Source organism: Anastrepha ludens, unplaced genomic scaffold (genome assembly GCF_028408465.1).
Source record: "Anastrepha ludens isolate Willacy unplaced genomic scaffold, idAnaLude1.1 ptg000039c, whole genome shotgun sequence".
Taxonomy (NCBI): Eukaryota; Metazoa; Arthropoda; class Insecta; order Diptera; family Tephritidae; genus Anastrepha; species Anastrepha ludens.
The window spans coordinates 60,001-67,500 of record NW_026530049.1 but is presented as its reverse complement, the minus strand read 5'-3'; the positions used below and the strand labels follow the sequence as shown (position 1 = coordinate 67,500).

Below are 7,500 nucleotides of genomic sequence, written 5' to 3'. Positions count from 1 at the left end.
AGTTAATTATGCCATTAAGTTTAATATAACTCAATGACTTGCACATATGTTAGACTCCTTGGTCCGTGTTTCAAGACGGGTCCCGAAGGTATCCTGAATCTTTCGCATTGTTAATCATATAAATGCATACAAATAAATATTAATATCATAGATATTAAATTTTTTGTAAAATTCAAAAAATGAATTTTAGCATTATATATAATAAAATCTATCAACACTTTATCAAATCATTAGTATTTATTCTATGTTAATATGCTTAAAAAGCAAATTAATTTAAATAAACTTAATATCACCAATGATCTTTTGATAAATACTTTATTATGTTAATAGATTACAATGTCCTTATATGAAAAAAATGCACATTATTTTTAATTATTTAATGATGAATTTTTCATAATGGATATTCAGGTTCATCGGGCTTAACCTCTAAGCAGTTTCACGTACTATTTAACTCTCTATTCAGAGTTCTTTTCAACTTTCCCTCACGGTACTTGTTTACTATCGGTCTCATGGTTATATTTAGTTTTAGATGGAGTTTACCACCCACTTAGTGCTGCACTATCAAGCAACACGACTCTTTGGAAATATCTTTCTAGTAATCATTAACGTTATACGGGCCTGGCACCCTCTATGGGTAAATGGCCTCATTTAAGAAGGACTTAAATCGTTAATTTCTCATACTAGATATTAAGATATTCCATACACTGCATCTCACATTTGACATATAGACAAAGTGACTTAGTGCTGAACTATTTTCTTTTCGCTCGCCGCTACTAAGAAAATCCTTGTTAGTTTCTTTTCCTCCCCTCATTAATATGCTTAAATTCAGGGGGTAATCCCATATGAGTTGAGGTTGTTTTAAAATATTTTTTATCTTCTCACAATTTAATAAATAATTATATCATCTTTTCATCTCTATTTTTCTTTTTTCCTTTTATATAAATATATATTATAAATAATAATTATGTAAAATGAGGCAATTCTAGAATAAAAAAAATTAATTTTTATGCTAGACATTCCTCCTTTAATTACATATATAAATTAATATTTTATATATATATAAATAATATGAAAATTTTTTAAAGAGAATACTTAGATTCAAAATTTTTTTTATTTCATTTTATTTGAGAGGATTTTTTTTTTTTAAGAATATATTAATAAATAAAAAATTCATTATATATCTTTATTTTTTTGCTATTAATATTATGAATTATTTAAAATCCAATAATATACACATTTGCTTAAATTCAATTATTTTTATAAAAGAATAAGCAACTTATTTAGCATAGTCTTACAACCCTCAACCATATGTAGTCCAAGCAGTACTTTAAAATTTAATTTAATGTACATAACAGCATGGACTGCGATATGCGTTCAAAATGTCGATGTTCATGTGTCCTGCAGTTCACACGATGACGCACAGTTTGCTGCGTTCTTCATCGACCCATGAGCCAAGTGATCCACCGCTTAGAGTATTTTTTTATTTATTTTTATTTATAACAAATGTCAATTTTTTTTTGCATATATTAATTGAAAGAGTAAAATTAAATAATAATAATAATAAAATATAAATTGATTTTCTTTCAATAATATATATCAAATATATTTAACTCTAAACATTTTTATTAAGTTGCGAATGTCTTAGTTCAACAATAATACAGTGGTGGTATTTATTATGTTTGATTATTTTGTATTTTTTTAATCATTTTATTTATATATAAATATAATAATAAATATATACCACTTTTGTTATTGTGAACAAATTAACTTATCATTCAATCAAATGAATAATAAGTACAACTTTCTATTTTCATGTTTAAAGGTTTTTAAAAGAAAAAATTAGAAAAAACATTACAAAATGTACCATCATATTATATTTAATATGATATAATTGATGGATAACAAATTGAATGAAAAAGAATAAAAAGAATATGGATTCAAAATAATTATAAATTTTTCTTTTTTTTCTTTTTTTTTTTTTTTTCTTTTGTTTGTTTTTGTTTTTATTTGTTTTGGCATTGTTTGTTTTTCTTACGGATATGGAACACAATAATGATCCTTCCGCAGGTTCACCTACGGAAACCTTGTTACGACTTTTACTTCCTCTAAATAATCAAGTTCGGTCAACTTTTGCGAAACAACCGTGACACACGAGGCGTCACAGTGATCACGTCCGGAGACCTCACTAAATAATTCAATCGGTAGTAGCGACGGGCGGTGTGTACAAAGGGCAGGGACTTAATCAATGCGAGTTAATAACTCGCACTTACTGGGAATTCCAAGTTCATGTGAACAGTTTCAGTTCACAATCCCAAGCATGAAAGTGGTTCAGCGGTTTACCCGGACCTCTCGGTCTAGGAAATACACGTTGATACTTTCATTGTAGCGCGCGTGCAGCCCAGGACATCTAAGGGCATCACAGACCTGTTATTGCTCAATCTCGTTACTGCTAGACGCAATTTGTCCATTTAAGAAGCTAGTGTCCTTATAATGGGACAAACCAACAGGTACGACTCCACTTATATAAACACATTCAAACACTTGTACATTCAAGATGTACGCATGAAAGAAGGCTATATAAGTTTCAACATCATAATCCTGAAAGCATCTATTTAATATATTTGAGTCTCGTTCGTTATCGGAATTAACCAGACAAATCACTCCACGAACTAAGAACGGCCATGCACCACCACCCATAGATTCGAGAAAGAGCTATCAATCTGTCTTACACGCTTATGTTCGGACCTGGTAAGTTTTCCCGTGTTGAGTCAAATTAAGCCGCAGGCTCCACTCCTGGTGGTGCCCTTCCGTCAATTCCTTTAAGTTTCAGCTTTGCAACCATACTTCCCCCGGAGCCCAAAAGCTTTGGTTTCCCGGGAAGCGACTGAGAGAGCCATAGTAGTAGCTACACCCAATTGCTAGCTGGCATCGTTTATGGTTAGAACTAGGGCGGTATCTGATCGCCTTCGAACCTCTAACTTTCGTTCTTGATTAATGAAAACATCTTTGGCAAATGCTTTCGCTTAAGTTAGTCTTACGACGGTCCAAGAATTTCACCTCTCGCGTCGTAATACTAATGCCCCCAAACTGCTTCTATTAATCATTACCTCTTGATCTAAAAACCAATGAAAGTAGAACAGAGGTCTTATTTCATTATTCCATGCACAAAATATTCAGGCATTTGGAGCCTGCTTTAAGCACTCTAATTTGTTCAAAGTAATTGTACCGGCCCACAACAACACTCGATGAAGAGCACTGAAGTAGGTTTAAATAGGAGGAATATATAAAAAATACATTGTATTAATTATATATAAGAACTCCACCGGTAATACGCTTACATACATAAGGTAATGTACATACCACAATATATAGTTGTACTACCCGTATGAAGCACAAATTCAACTACGAACGTTTTAACCGCAACAACTTTAATATACGCTATTGGAGCTGGAATTACCGCGGCTGCTGGCACCAGACTTGCCCTCCAATAGGTCCTTGTTAAAGGATTTAAAGTGTACTCATTCCAATTACAGGGCCTCGGATATGAGTCCTGTATTGTTATTTTTCGTCACTACCTCCCCGAACTGGGAGTGGGTAATTTACGCGCCTGCTGCCTTCCTTAGATGTGGTAGCCGTTTCTCAGGCTCCCTCTCCGGAATCGAACCCTGATTCCCCGTTACCCGTTGCAACCATGGTAGTCCTAGATACTACCATCAAAAGTTGATAGGGCAGACATTTGAAAGATCTGTCGTCGGTACGGGACCATACGATCTGCAAGTTATCTAGAGTTCAACCAATTTAACGATCAAATGATCACTTGGTTTTAGTCTAATAAAAGCACACGTTCCATAAGGTCCGTGTTTATATTGCATGTATTAGCTCTAGAATTACCACAGTTATCCAAGTAACTGTTAACGATCTATGGAACCATAACTGATATAATGAGCCTTTTGCGGTTTCACTTTTAATTTGTTTGTACTTAGACATGCATGGCTTAATCTTTGAGACAAGCATATAACTACTGGCAGGATCAACCAGAATAATATATATATTTGTTTATATATTTTTCTTTGTTTTTCATATTTGAAAATTTCATAAATTACGGTGTATATAAAAAGTAAAGGGGAAAACGCACATACAATAGAACGTAATTTTAATAACACAATTTATGTATCATCTCATCATCATCATCATTATTATTATTATTATTTATTAATAATGTGCTTTTATTTGTATAAAATATTTGTATTTTATTTGGTCTTCTTCTTTGTTGTGTTTTTCTTTCATTTTCTTTCGTTCAATGTGCGCTCCCGCCGACCCCTTTAGCTTTTCTTATCAGAATTCAAAAACCGTTTTTTATGAAAAAGAATTTTCGTTCTCTATATATATTTTGTATAAAAATATAAGAACGATATTTCTTCTTAATATTTGCCAATTTTCAAATGTATCATTTTTAATAACATTTTACTTTTTCTTCAAATGCATTTTTAATGTAATAATTTCATATATTACATAATTTTTCTCTCTGAATTGAAATTAATAATTCCATAATTCTATTTTTTAATCATAAATATATATATGATTGAAAAAATTTCTCCTTTTTTCTTTTGTTTAAAATTTAGTTTTTCTTATAATTTTTATTTGTTTTGTTTTTTTTTTTTTCTTCATCTGTTTAATTTCCTGTATGTATACAAGAAACAAACAGTTGAGGATAATTTCTATGTAATGCTAGTATAGAATATAAAATTTTGAATTCAAAAATTTATTTCTATTTAAACTAACTATAGAATACCAGGAATAAAATACAATGACACCAATATGCCAAGGTTACATTCCATAATATGTTAGTATAGAATATAAATTCTTCATATATGTATATATATTCGAAAATTGTTTCTATTTAAACTAACGTATGGAAAACCATGAATAAAATCACAAATACACCAATATGCCAAGGCAACAATCAATAGTTACATTCCATAATATGTTAGTATAGAATATAAATTCTTCATATATGTATATATATTCGAAAATTGTTTCTATTTAAACTAACGTATGGAAAACTATGAATGAAATCTCACAATACACCAATATGCCAAGGTAACAATCAATAGTTACATTCCATAATATGTTAGTATAGAATATAAATTCTTCATATATGTATATATATTCGAAAATTGTTTCTATTTAAACTAACGTATGGAAAACTATGAATGAAATCTCACAATACACCAATATGCCAAGGTAACAATCAATAGTTACATTCCATAATATGTTAGTATAGAATATAAATTCTTCATATATGTATACATATTCGAAAATTGTTTCTATTTAAACTAACGTATGGAAAACTAGGAATAAATCCACAATATCACCAGTTTAACATAACTCAAATTCGTGTTTCATATAGTTATGATTCGATTTATATGCTTCAATATCATTGGTTAGTTAAATGTTGATATTTTCATATTATTCACATGCCTTCACCGTGAGTGTTTTTTGCCATGCACACCACACATTGTGAAAAATGTATGGGAAAAATTCAATTCAATACATTTCAGTTTGATTTCATATAATTCAATTACATTTTATATATTTCAATAATACCATCAACTTAACTAAATATATATTAAAATACTAAATTATATATATGATGATATTTTCCATATATTTGAAATGTCTTTATTATAATTTATTCAGTTTATCATATGAATGTATTGTGTTAAATTTTACTTTCATACATTTAATCGAATTTAGTTTCATATAAATTCGATTCGATTTTCTTTCATATATCTCACTTGCCTTCACCGTGAGTGTTTCTGACAATGTACACAACGTATTGTGAAAAATGTATGGGCAAAATTTAACTTAATACAATTCAATATATTTCAAATGTCTTTATTATATATTTATTCAGTTTATCAAATGAATGTATTGTGTTAAATTTTACTTTCATACATTTAATCGAATATAGTTTCATATAAATTCGATTTGATTTTCTTTCATATATATCTCACTTGACTTCACCGTGAGTGTTTCTGACAATGTACACAACGTATTGTGAAAAATGTATGGGCAAAATTTAACTTAATACAATTCAATATATTTCAAATGTTTTTCTTATATATTTATTCAGTTTATCATATGAATGTATTGTGGTAAATTTTACTTTCATACATTTAATCGAATATAGTTTCATATAAATTCGATTTGATTTTCTTTCATATATATCTCACTTGCCTTCACCGTGAGTGTTTCTGACAATGTACACAACGCATTGTGAAAAATGTATGGTGAAAATCTAACTTAATAGAATTCAATATATTTCAAATGGCTTTATTATATATTTACTCAGTTTATCATATGAATGTATTGTGGTAAATTTTAATTTCATACATTTAATCGAATATAGTTTCATATAAATTCGATTTGATTATATTTCATATATTTCACATGCCTTCACCGTGAGTGTTTTTTGCCATGCACACCACACATTGTGTAAAATGTATGGGAAAAATTCAATTAAATACATTTCAGTTTGATTTCATATAATTCAATTACATTTTATATATTTCAATAATATCATCGATTTAACCAAATATATATTAAAATAATAAATTATATATATGATGATATTTTCCATATATTTCAAATGTCTTTATTATATATTTATTCAGTTTATCAAATGAATGTATTGTGTTAAATTTTACTTTCATACATTTAATCGAATATAGTTTCATATAAATTCGATTTGATTTTCTTTCATATATATATCTCACTTGACTTCACGTGAGTGTTTCTGATAATGTACACAACGCATTGTGAAAAATGTATGGGCAAAATTTTGTTAAATTTTACTTTCATACATTTAATCGAATATAGTTTCATATAAATTCGATTTGATTATCTTTCATATATTTCACATGCCTTCACCGTGAGTGTTTTTGTTTGTCCATGTACACAACGCATTGTGAAAAATGTATGGAAAAAATTTAACTCAATACATTTCAATTTGATTTCATATAATTCAATTATATTTTATATATTTCAATAATATCATCATCGGTTAACCAATATATATTAAAATTAATAAATTATATATATGATGATATTTTCCATATATTTTTTTATCATATTATATATACCCCAATAATGATGGCATCACAGATATGTCTTATTTTCGTAAATTATTTTGATATCATCGATTAGCCAAAATTTGAAAATATTTAATATATATGAGATGATGATATTATGATATTTTTATATATTTCATATATATAAATGTATGTTAAATAAATATTTTTATATAATTTTTATTTGCTTTTCTTAATTAATAATATAATAACATAACATTTATATATATAGTCTGATTATAAGAGATTTCATATTTGAATGAAATCCTATTAAAGTTATATTATATTTATATATTAATAATTAATATATATATATATATATATATATATATATATAAATAAATATATACACGTTATATTAATTAAA

At 27.9% G+C, this 7,500-nt stretch overlaps 2 non-coding genes and 1 pseudogene across 2 annotated transcripts; all 3 read right to left on the bottom strand.

Moving 5' to 3' along the window:
- Nucleotides 1-856, bottom strand: part of LOC128871072 (large subunit ribosomal RNA) — a 4,518-nt pseudogene extending 3,662 nt beyond the window's left edge.
- Nucleotides 857-1,294: 438 nt separating this feature from the next.
- LOC128871080 (5.8S ribosomal RNA) lies at nt 1,295-1,475 on the bottom strand. Its single transcript, XR_008455712.1, has one exon. It is a non-coding gene; the product is annotated as a 5.8S ribosomal RNA (ribosomal RNA).
- Nucleotides 1,476-2,050: 575 nt separating this feature from the next.
- On the bottom strand, nt 2,051-4,041 carry LOC128871068 (small subunit ribosomal RNA). Its single transcript, XR_008455707.1, has one exon. It is a non-coding gene; the product is annotated as a small subunit ribosomal RNA (ribosomal RNA).
- Nucleotides 4,042-7,500: the final 3,459 nt, after the last annotated feature.